At 48.2% G+C, this 12,418-nt stretch overlaps 1 long non-coding RNA gene across 1 annotated transcript in view; it reads right to left on the bottom strand.

Annotated features, from left to right (window-relative positions):
* The window catches only part of LOC144767759 (uncharacterized), a 93,307-nt gene that overhangs the window by 80,145 nt on the left and 744 nt on the right, over window positions 1-12,418 (bottom strand). The gene's annotated exons all lie outside the window — the stretch shown is intronic.

The following is a 12,418-nucleotide window of genomic DNA, read 5'->3' on the forward strand; positions in this document are numbered from 1 at the left end:
AAGCCACAGGATCTGTCTGTGTCCAGAGCAGCCTCAAGGGCTGGCAGCAACCATTCAGCTGAAAGTTTTTCCCCAGAGGAGTTGGAGGAAAACCAAAGGGCTAGAGATCATAATTTAGAAATGTTGAGGCTTGAAATGGAGCTGAAGCAAATGGAAAGGGCGGCGGAGGAGAGAAAAAATGCCCGTGCCCTGGAGGAATTTAAATTGACCTTGGCTCATGAAGTAAGAATGAGGAAGCTTGAGTTGGAGCTCAAGAGGCGTGAGGCCATGAGGGTCTCAGCTGCAGAAGAAACATGGGTAGCTCAGGAGGTGAGCTTTGCTGAGTTGGAGGTGGAGTCCAGCTCAGATGGTGGCAGCATGGTTATGATATCCAGTGCTGAGAGAAAGGTACAAACACCCAGAGATGTGGCGCCTGACTTGAGGGAGGGGGTCGACATACACCAGGGGGTTCCGGTTTATGATGTAGTTCCAGTGGAGTGCAGTGTCCCTGAAGTAGATTGGGGGACTGGCACAGGGGACCATATTCCTAGTGGTGGGAGGGACACTCTACTGACTCTAGATGAGAGGTACAGGGAGAGGGGTTCCCCCATGGTAGAAACCTTGGTGTGTGTGTGTGAAGACCAGCCAGAAGAGTGTGGGTTGTGTGACAGAGACAGTCAGATACTGTCTTGCCAGTCTCAGGAGAGTGGTGTGGGGTACTTGTGTGAGGCACTGGAGGGTGAGGCAAAGGGTAGCTTGGTTAACAACTGTGGGGGGCTGTGTGATTCATTTGTTGGAGAGCATATTTTAAGTCCCTGTTTTCCAGAGCTATGCCAGCACCCAGTGGAGTGTGAGTTCTCTGATCCCAGAGATCTTGCGATGGAGGCAGACCTCTTGGTGGATTCCGGAGAGTCTGAGGAGGCATTGGGGAGTGATCCCAAAAGGAGTGGCTTAGATATCTTCCAGACCTGTGAGGTGGAAGCGGTTCAGTGTAGCCCAGGTAGGTCCCAGTATAGTGGGAGGGGTGTAGGGGCTCATGTCCGGTCTCAGTGGAGAAGGAATGAGTGTGGGACGGCGTGTCTCATGGTGCCCGAAACCCAGTCTCAGGGCCTGGAGGGTTCCTTAGGGGAACACCAGGTTGGGGACCTAGACTGTACTTGTAGGCCATTTGAGGAGGATCTCCTAGTGTCTGGGGAACGGGGAGTGCCTGTAACCAGGCCTCCATCAGTTCTGGTGTCTGGCAGTGCCGCTCCACTTAGGAGGGTACAGAAGTCCAGACTGAGGGGTGAGAGGGGGAAGGAGTCCCCAGTGGGAGAGCCAGTGGGTCAGGGACCAGTCAGAAGGGCTGAGTCCCCAGTGAGTGACCATGGTGACCTCACTTCTGTCCTGGGGGATCTTCCCGCGCTGTCAGGTGGACAGGGGTCGGGAGATCTGCGCCAGGCAGACTGTCACAGGACACATGAGTTGTGTGTCACCCTCAAGGGGGTACTATGTGAGTCCCCAGAAGTCCTGGCGTGCCAGGCAAATGCACAACCGCAGGTTTTGGTCCCTGGGTTGGGAGACCAGGTTCAGGATTTGCCTGACCTGGAAGGAAGGACATCTGTAATCAGTGTCCTGACCAATATGGTTCCCAGAGGTACCCCTCCAGTAGGGAGGGTGCAGCGCTCTGGAAGGGGGTACAGAGGGAGGGAGTCCTCGCCTCTGACCCCGGTACAACCTGAGGGGTTAAACCCTAGGTGGGGAAGCCAGGTTCAGGTGTTGTCTGACCTGGAGGCTTGGGAGCCTAGGTTTGAGGGCCAGGCCCGGGGTATCCCCCCTGACCTGGAAAACCAGTTGCAGGATAGCACCCCTGAACTGGTGGATGAATGGTGCGGGACACCTGCCACAGGTGCCCTGGCTATTCTAGAAGGGGGTACCGCTCCAGGTGGGAGGGTACAGAGCCCCAAGGAAGAGGAGGACCTGGTGTGGGGAAGCCCACCTCAGCCTCTTGTCCAGCCGCCGGATACTGGTCCGACACTCGTGGGTCAGTGCCAGGATGTCAGACCTGACCTGTCAAGAGAGGGAGTGGACAAAGGGTGCCAAGCACCTGGGGCTACTGCCCCCCAACGTCTGATGCCACAGGGGTTTGAGAGCCATGAGAGGCATGAGGCCTGGGTCTCATCCCTGATCACTGTTGGTGGTCACTGTGGCTTGCTGTCGGTCTGTTGGGACACACCTGTGAGTAAATTAAGGTTAGGTGCTGTACAGGTGGTGTCCACAGGTGAAGAGAAGGTTTCCACATGGATTGGCATGGTGGACTCTGAGAGTATGGATAGAGTGATCCAACTGGGTTTAGGACGGCGTAGAACAGGACTGCCCTGCTGTGTGGGCCAGTTTCCGTGTTCTATCGCCTTAAGCAGGGAATCCCATCGAGGTATCGTTTGGTCTACCCTGGCTTTAGGCTGGAAGGGGGTTGTGTTGGAACTGGCCCTTCTTGCAGGGTCATCCCCAAACTTTTTGCTTCTTCCTCCCTTATTTTTCCTGACCCGTGGCTGTTGGCAATAGGACTCTGCGCACTTTACCACTGCTGATCAGTGCTAAAGTGCATATGCTCTCTGTGTAAATTGTTATTCTGATTGGATATACATGTTTGGCATATTTGTATCACCATGAAGTCCCTAGTAAAGTGCACTGGGTGTGCCAGGGCTGGTGATGACAAATGCTACTAGTGGGCCTGCAGCACTGATTGTGCCACCCACAGGAGTAGCCCTAAAATGATGTCTCAGGCCTGCCACTGCAGTGCCTATGGGCAGTTAAAACTGCCATGTCCTCCTGGTCAGTGTCCCCACTGACCAGGCCTAACCCTTCCCTTTTTGTGCACATCAGTCACCCCTATGGAAGGCCCAAGGTACCCCCCTGGGCAGGGTGCAGTGTATGTAAAAGGTAGAGCATGTACTAGTGCAGGTGACATGCTCTGGTAGTGAATGGCAGCCATTTTCGTTTTTCACTACTGTAAGGCTATCTTGCTCCATAGGTTAACATGGGGGATGCTGGCTACAGTGGTTAACAGCATTTCTTCCCATAGGAACAAGATAGGACATAAGTATCTAGTATCCCTGAACTAAGAATTTAATAACACATCTTTTAGGAAAGGTTGTTTTTAAATCCTGTGTTTGAGAACAGCCCTTTTAGAAAGTTGCTGTTCTCTTGTCTGACCCTTCTGTGTGCCTGGGCCTGTTTGTGTATTGACTGTCTGGTTTGAGAGTGACAGGGGCTGGGGGATTCCCCAGGAGGCTGGATGAGTCAGCACTAGGTTGAATGACTGCATTTTCAACTGGAGTGGTGGGAGGAGTTAGCACCTGGGCTGAATAGGGCTGTGCCTGCCTTCCACAATGCTGGCTCCACCCCCCTGCTGGGCGGCTGAGGACCCTGCCCCTCACTCTGAAAGGAAAGATCAGCCAGCAAAACAAAGTGCTCAGGATCCACCCAGAACTGGTTCAGACCGGGCTCAGGGCCAACATGCACCAAGAGAACAAAGACTTTAGGGGTATAAGTACAGGACCCCTGACAACAGAAAATTAGATCATCCTGGAAATCAAGAAGGAACCTCTGCCAAGGAGAAAGCTGAAACTGAAGAAGGAAGACTGTCCTGCTGTTGCTCTGCTGGACTGACCTGTTGCTTTGCTGCCAAGGAGAGGGGAAGGACTTTGCTGTTGAGCTGTATCCCCTGTCTTGAAGGAATCTCCAAGGGCCTGAGAAGAGCTGGCTCCCTGTTTTGAAGTCCCAGGAACAAAAGGACTTCACCCCCAGCTTCCCTGAACTCTGCTGAGAGAGTTCTGTCCTTCCTAGAGTGCTTGATCCAGTTGTGGGGCCTCTGGAAGTTGTACCTGAGCTGGGAAGCTTGAAACTAAGCTTGAGTGACTTTTGAACTTGAAAAGTGTCGCATCGCTCGTTTGCGGAGCGCATCCCCGACAGTGCGAGAAGTTTCCAGCCGCTACGGAGGTCGAGAGCGTCGCAGCGCCTGACGCCGCTGCCAGAGACGTCGCATCCTTCGTTTGCGGGACGCACCAGACCGGTGCGGGAGAATCGAACATCGCTGCGAGAGTCGTCGCAGAGCCTGTCGTCCCTGGGTGAGAACGCCGCACCGCTTGCTTGCGGACCGCATCACGTCGCTGCGAGCATCGTCGCAGAACCATCGAGGAGCTGCGAGAGAGAGGATCACCGCTGGACCGCGCATCGTCGCCCCGGAGATCGTCGACGCCCCTACGAGATCGTCGCATCGTGCCTTTGCGAGAACAGACTTCCTACGGAACCTACGCATCGGAATCCATACAAGTGGCCTTCCTCCCCATACAGACCGGATTCGTCGCAACACGCCCGCTGCTGCAGCGGGGCTGTCGCATCGCCTCCCCAGGGTCTCAGGAGCAACGCATCGCTTGTTTTCCACCGCACCAGCTTCTGCTTTTGGAACTTTGTTGCAACTAAAAGGTACTGTGAGTAAACGTGACACAACTATGAACTTTTCACGCATCAGTAGAGAATTCTATCGCAACGTAGAGAATTCTATTGCAACCTAAAGAATTTTAACGCAACCTTAAGAACTCTTTTTGAAACCATATTCTTGAACTGTGTATGTTGGATTTTTGTCGTTTTGGTCTTGTGTCGTTTAGATTAAAAATATCTTTATTTTTCTAAACTGTTGTGGAGTCAGTTTGTGGTGTTTTCACTGTGTTACTGTAAGTGTTGGTACAAATACTTTACGCATTGCCTCTGGTTAGCCTAGACTGCTCGTGCCAAGCTACCTAGAGGGTGAGCAGGGGTTATCTCAGAGGGTTATCTCCTTGCCCTGACTAGAAGCAAGGGTCCCTATTTGGACAGTGGTACCTACCTCTGCCAACTAGAGACCCCCAGATCTAACACCAATACACATTGGAAATACCGAGTTGTAAAGAGGGTAGCCCAGTCCAGTCCCTCCAGGTCACGAACAGGCACAAACAGGCCCACCCTTGGTCCCTGGCTTCGTCCCGGCTTCGACCCGCGTCCCGCGCCTCGGAGTATGGGGAGTGGCTTATGTGCGCGATGTTCACTCCTCCCCCTGAGTCTGTTCAGGTGTGTGGGGACAGGTACACCTTGGGGGGGGGGTAATCCTGACCCCGGGTGTAGGCGCTGTTACTGTCAAATCTTAGGCAGCAGGCACCCTTCTTCCAGTCTCAGAATCCTGCGCTCTTCTCCTCTTCAAACGAACAGTGAAAAGGAACCCACTTCACAGGGGTAGATGCTGCGCTTATGTGCGCGATGTCCACGCCTCCCCCTGAGTCTGTGCAGGTGTGTGGGCACAGGTGCATCCTGGGGGGTGTAGTCCTGACCCCGGATGAAGGCGCTGTTACGGTTGAATCTTTGGCGGCAGGCAGCCCTCTTCCAGTCTCAGAATCCTGTGCTCTTCTCCTCTTCAAACGAACAGCGAAAAGGAACCCACTTCATGGGGTTGTGTCTGCGCTTATGTGCGCGATGTCCATGCCTCCCCCCGAGTCTGTGCAGGTGTGTGGGCACAGGTGCAACCTGGGGGGGTGTAGTCATGACCCCAGGTGTAGGCGCTATTGCGGTCGAATCTTTGGCGGCAGGCAGCCCTCTTCCAGTCTCAGAATCCTGCGCTCTTCTCGTCTTCAAACGAACAGCGAAAAGGAAACCCCCATCCATGCATACCTACAAACCACAGTCAACCAGGAGTATCCAGGGTGGTGTGCCTTGCATGGATCCGGTGAGAATTTCTTACCCACAATGTTCTGCAGGCCTCAAACTCTGACTGTAGTCACACATTTTCCTTAGGTTCTGTGATGGTAAATTCTGGAATTCGCAGGAATCCACAAAATTCCTACTGCTCTGCATTAGCCCACTTGTGACGATAAAAACACTGCCCAATTCTGTGGCTGGGCCTGGTGCCCGCTACAGGAATGGCACAAACCAAAATCAATCGGAGCCCTTGCCATGGGACTCTCAGTGACCTTCGTTTGATCTGTTTTTGTCACAAGCAAGGGCCAACCCACAGAAGTGAGACAGGAGAATGCGGGATGAATGAAAGTTTGCGACTCCCCACAAATTCTAGAATTTTCCATCAGAGAAATGTGAGGAAGACTGCTGTAATGCCAGAAACCAGTCCTCGGAAGCTTGTTTCCGGTCCAGGGAAGGCATGGCTTGGCAGTTCGGGCTGCGCTGTTCCCATGAGGCACAAGGTCAGACTGATTTGCATATAGCCATGTCTGAACTGGGGTGGCAGAGTGGGCTAAAGAACGGTGATGGATTCTACCCAGATCTTTTGACTGGGTGTTAGTGTTTGATTGGTTCGGATGCTCCGTCCATCATCACCCCCTTTTGTACCGCTTTTGGCCGCCATAAGTGTGGCAGGGTATGCTCAGACGTGAGTCCCTTGCTCACTTTGCCACTGGATTCAAGCAAGCCGGGCTGAAGACGGCTGTAATGCCAGAAACCGGTCCTCGGAAGCTTGTTTCCGGTCCAGGGAAGGCATGGCTTGGCAGTTCGGGCTGCACTGTTCCCATGAGGCACAGGGTCAGACTGATTTGCATATAGCCATGTCTGAACTGGGGTGGCAGAGTGGCCTAAAGAACGGTGATGGATTCTACCCAGATCTTTTGACTGGGTGTGAGTGTTTGATTGGTTCGGATGCTCTGTCCATCATCACCCCCTTTTGTACTGTTTTTGTCACAAGCATGGGCCAACCCACAGAAGTGAGGAAATATTTTTATCAGGTGACACAGGAGAATGCGGGATGAATGAAAATTTGCGACTCCCCACAAATTCTAGAATTTTCCATCAAAGAAATGTGAGGAAAATGTGTTTTTATAGTCAAAATTTGAGATTTGACACAGATTCTGGGTTTAAAAAAATAGACAAGCAAGTCAGCCCACCTTGGATACCCCTAGGCGATAAGGGCTTATACATGTGCCCCTAGGTTTTTTGATTCAGCCCTGCATGTTCCTGAAAGATGGGACAATGGTGACTTTAGTACAGCAAACCATTTGTTGATGTCATTTTTAGGAAAAAAAATACACTTTTATCTGGAACCCTTTTTTCCCTATTTTTCTAAAAAAATTCAAACTTTTGCCATATTTCACCAATTTTCTCGACCCCCTCCAGGAGAATCCACACTCCTAAGTACTTTTAGAATCCTCAAGATGTTGGAAAAAAAGGATACACATTTGGCGTTATTTTATGTAACCTGAGAGTAAAAGCACAAAAGAATAGTTACAGAATATTTTGTTCGTTTTAGCCATGTTTTGACACTACCACACACACACTAACTTTCCCCTGCCCCAAGGCAGTCGGTATCACAGTTTCAATGAATTTTTCTGCACTTCACCTGTGAAAATGAAGACAAATAATCCAGGTCACTCATTCTTTTTTTACAGCCCATAGTAAAATAAAAATAAAAAAATATATTGTATTTTGATATGTACCAAATGGTTCGCCTAAATCATCGGTTTCTTGGCTAGTTTGACATCAGCGACAGCATTTAGGCCCTAATATATATTGTGGTGATATCCTCTAGTGGCCCTACGGAATAAAGAGGCCGACTTCTAATTCCACCCACCTAATTTAGATGCGTAGAATTTCAGGACAGTTTTTACTGCCTATCACCGCCAAGACCACTCTGGTGGCAAGGGGCAGTGAAAACTGCTAAATGCTCACCTCATCATGTATGAGGACTCTCGTGGTGATGGGAGCACTTTCTATTTTATTTTAAAAGAGGAAATTCTGCTTCGGAAATTTCATTTTGGAAATAACAAATAAAACAGTTTGCTGCAGGGCTCCGTCATGTTGAGCTGCACCTAAATGTAAACAGCACAAACTGGGTTTTCAACCGAAACAGCGGCTCAAATCTTGTTCAAATGTCTCCCTGACCTGGCAATTTTTTAATGGCAAAAGTGCACTAAATAAACCTTGCAAAATTTGTGGGAAACTCCAGATGATTTTCAGGCCAGAACAGTGGAAAGCTAGCAATAGTATTGTGCTGACTCCCATTCTAATCTATGGAATCCATACGCAGGAGAATCGCAGCGGGAAAACACCACCTTCTGCTGTATCCATATCACTATTTTACCACACCCAAATAATAGCCAATTTAGAACAGCTTTTCTTTTCCTTACATAGGGTAAGTAAGCCATTAAATCCACTGGTCTGTTGTTGTGTCATTCGCATTTTTCTTTAGCCAACTGCAGCACACAGCATGGGTCAATCGGTCCGCCCACTTCAACCATTGGATAACTTCACTGTGACTGGCAGCATTCTGTTGACAAGGAGCATATCTGTACAAAAGTAGTTCCCTTCATAATAACCTTACTGCCCTGACATGTTTGCCATAACCAAACCAATCACTATGGCATAAAAAAAAAATCTAATGTGCCCCACTCAATGAACAATAGAGACGTCCAATTTCGACAATTCCGAGTTGTCCTAACTGCTAGGGCTGTCGCCATGAGATCTGGGTTCGAGTCTCGGCATGGACAGCTGGACATCCTGTGATTCTGGGCAATTCACTTCAGCTCCCCGTGCCTAACAAAAATGGATGTGTCCTCATGTAATGCAACTGATGCTATGTAAAGCGCTCTGATACCCGGTTCGGGTCAAGTTCGCGCTTTAGAAAACTCTGTCAACGTATTTTTTAATACACGGCACCAGACCTCGCCACAGGGTCTGCATATATTTGCATTTCTCGTTTCTACCAGTGAAAGTTGGATTTTACTGAATTGCACAGACAAGAACATGTCAAATGACTCCCACGCCTCGTTCTGATTCTCATAACTAGCATCAGGACTGGTATTAACTGATACCAACCCTGCCGGATAGGAAGCAGGGGGAGAGGGCCTTGACTGAGCCATCTTCACCATTGCGGGACTGACGCACGAGCAGCCGCATCAGCACACCAGTAGGTGGCGCTGTGCTACCGCTGGTGGCGACCAGAGTTGCCTCACTAGCAGACCATGAGGTGGCGCTTCTACCGCTGGTGCTGACCACTGGCTAACGTGCCAGGAAGCGAGCCGTGTTGGGTGGAAATATTTCATTGGGAACCGAGCCGTCGCGTGCTCAGATCACTGTGCGTGAGACAGGACGTAGAAGTGGTGAGCGAGGCGCTTCCCATGCAGTGCTGCGGTTAAGGTGATTTTGGCTTAAGTTCTGTCTCTGCAACTTTCGCGCAGTTTCTTATACAGCAACAGCATCCCTTCCTACCACAAACAAGGCTATGTATAAAGGCATCAGTTGTCTCAACATGTACTGAATGTCGCAGCTGCCGCCAAACGACAAGTAAACTTTGTCTGTGTGCAATTAGTTAAAGAATAAGTACCGGGGACCAAAGTTTTTTTCACAAGCCTCCTGCCAATTACCAATGTTTGTTTCTAAGAAGAGAAGTAATGTTCCATCGGCTCTCAATAGGTGCTAGTCTGCTCGACAATGTATTTTCCCTGACAGCTGTGTGGAAGCCTTTGGCAGGAGGTTTTCCACATTGTAGGTGGTAAGAGATGTGCACTGGCACATTTAACTGTTGATGTGTTTTACTCCACAGAGACAATATGGTTCTTTTGGGAAGATTCCCAAACCCTTAGACCTCCGTGGAATCTGGAGGAGTTTTATTCCTATGCTTGCCCTGGAAGCACAGTTCCATTTTCCCTTTCTAGCAGTAACTTTCTATGTATTTCTATGACTGGAATGTCAGTGGAAACGATTTTTAAGTACTCACAAACTTATGTGTTTACTGGGCGCAAGTCTTAAAAAACAGAAGTGGGGGGACTAACCTAGTTAGGCAATATGCAAGTGACATCACGGTGTGTGACATCACGGTGTGTGACATCACAGCGTGCGACATCTCGGCACGTGACATCACGGCGCGCAACATCACACATGGCATCACAGAAATTGACATCATAGAAAGGCACATCACAAGCCACGACTTTACAGGAAGTGGCATCACAAGAAGTGACATCAGATCTAAAGCCCTCAAATGTATGTTTAGCCGGTCTATCATGCCTATGTTTAAGCGCGTTGCGAGGATAATAGCACAGTGAGCTATGGGAGATGACATGTGACGTCTACACCTTGCAATCCCCAGTTTTATGTAACACATATTGTTCATTCATTTACAAACTTATATAATTTATTGTACATGTAATAGGCACGTGTTCATGTAAATTGCTCTGAAACCATGCGTTAGGATGAGAAGGGCTATACAAGAAAATATAGTAGTACTTCAATTATTTCAACGTCTCCTCAGGGGAAGTAAGCTCTATATAAATGCAATTTGTTTTGTGTAAATTCTGGGAAAGAACAACACATCTGACATTCTTACAGGGCATGCGTATCTCCTAACCATGGACTGAACAAAGTGAAAAGCTGCCTCTCTTAAGTAAGTGTGAAGTGCTAACAAGGTGTGAGCCTTTGTTTTCCTTCCACTTCATTTGCACCAGGTGTGAAACTCCTGACTGTCTCCAGCAAAGAAGAGACTCTAACAAAAGGGGGCTTGATGACCCTCAAATTAGGCCTTTGTTATGGGCCCAGAAGGAGTGTAAAATAAGAAAGCCCGGTCCCCTCCTGCACGTTGTTGCTTGTGGCAAATGGAAAGCAGACAACGTGTAGGCACTGCTGAAAGTGTCCTGTTATTTGGAAATTACACCGGGACGAGTTCAGCACATTATTCAGTGGGGCCCAAATTCTTTTCAGGGTGGACAGCGTTAACCCTGTGAAAATAGTGGGTGGACAACGTCCGCCCGCTTGTAACCCCGACTCGTGCCCTGCGTGTTTATTTATGTTCGATTCATTTTGCTTGGTCAGCTGACCTTACACTCAAACTTACCTCCCTCTGACCCTACACATGTATTGACAGAAAATCTGCCATACCGGCTGTGCTTTCAGGTTGTTTACCATCATAAATGCCCTTTACAACTTTTGACACAAAGCTTCAATATTAAGAAATGCATTAATAAACATTGTTGGTGTTACATTTGGAACAAGACTTCAAAAGTATCTTTTATCAAAAAAATATCTTCTGATATTAACATTCCAAGTATATTAAGGTCATAATATAACTGTCATGTAAAAACAAAATCAAAAAAGTAGTCAGCAATGACATTTTGAATACAAAGAGGTGTAGAAACCTTCAACATTTTTCCAGTTCATCCTCCTCCCATATTAAGTGTCTTATTTTCTGTTACAATATCCTTCATGTATTTTCTGTCCCTTTTTTTCTCTCCTTTTGCATAGTCGATCCAACAATGCTTCCTCTTTGATCTCAGGGGCAGTCCAATGTATGTACGTATATAATATTTATTGAGCGCAACAAACACCCCCCCGGGTACCCTGGCCCTGCAATACGTAATTTAGAGAACTAGCATTAATCAGGGAGGCAACAGAGGGAATGGGCAATACTCAGAGGACAGAGTCAAATTCTAGGAAACAAACATGTCTTAATCCTTTTTCTAAACGGCAGCAACAGCAATGCATTTTCAATGTAAATCTCACCTAGAACCGTCATTTTCATTTCAGAATAGAGGACTATGGGCAACCTGTTCTTAGGTTTCATTTTTCAATTACGTAATAGCAAATGTTTGCAATTCACTATCACGCAATTGCAAACACCTTTGCACTAATTTGTCTTTGACACATTTAACGATTCGTAATGGGATCACAATTGACCAACCTCATTAATATTCACGAGGTAGGTCGCAATTTGCGACCCATTTGGAATCGCTAAAAACACAGTGATAGTGGCCTAGACCATCTGTGTTTGCTTTTAAATAATCAAATTCTTTTAATGCAAGCCGTTTTCCTTAAAGGGAAATGGCATATGTTTAAAAACCAAAAATGATTTTTTTTTCCATTTTTTAAGAGTAAGCAGTGGTCCATGGCACAACTGCCTGCTTCTAAACAACGTTTTGCATACATTCACAAAGGGGAAAAGGTCCCCTGGGTACTCCATTCCATTTGTGAATGGGTTACCCCAACTTCAAGTTGGTGATAAAACATGTCTATTTTACAACCACATTTCGGTCACACGACATTCTTACATACCACTGCAAGTCGCCATTACGAAGGGACGCCATTAACACGCCCCATCCTCATACCGAATCGCTAGCCCACTTTGCGATTCAGTAATAGGTTACTGAGTCATAAAAGGGGCCTATGTAGATAGAAAAAAGCTTTTTACAGTCGCAAACACTCCGATTCTGGAAAGTGACCCTTTTGCGAAATGATAAAAAGCTACGTACATGTGGCCCTATGTTTGAAAGGCTGTGGGCTGAGCCTCGGGCAGGTAGTGACATGTGAAGATGGGTGGAGGCGACATTGTAACATGAATGTGGTTTATTGGCCTACTGTACTGGTGACGGGCTGTCTGACCGCGCGGGGTAGGCCTACAGGAATGGGTTTGTCCCATTTGCATTTCTGAGAGAGTTTT

Source organism: Lissotriton helveticus, chromosome 7, assembly GCF_964261635.1.
Source record: "Lissotriton helveticus chromosome 7, aLisHel1.1, whole genome shotgun sequence".
Classification (NCBI taxonomy): domain Eukaryota; kingdom Metazoa; phylum Chordata; class Amphibia; order Caudata; family Salamandridae; genus Lissotriton; species Lissotriton helveticus.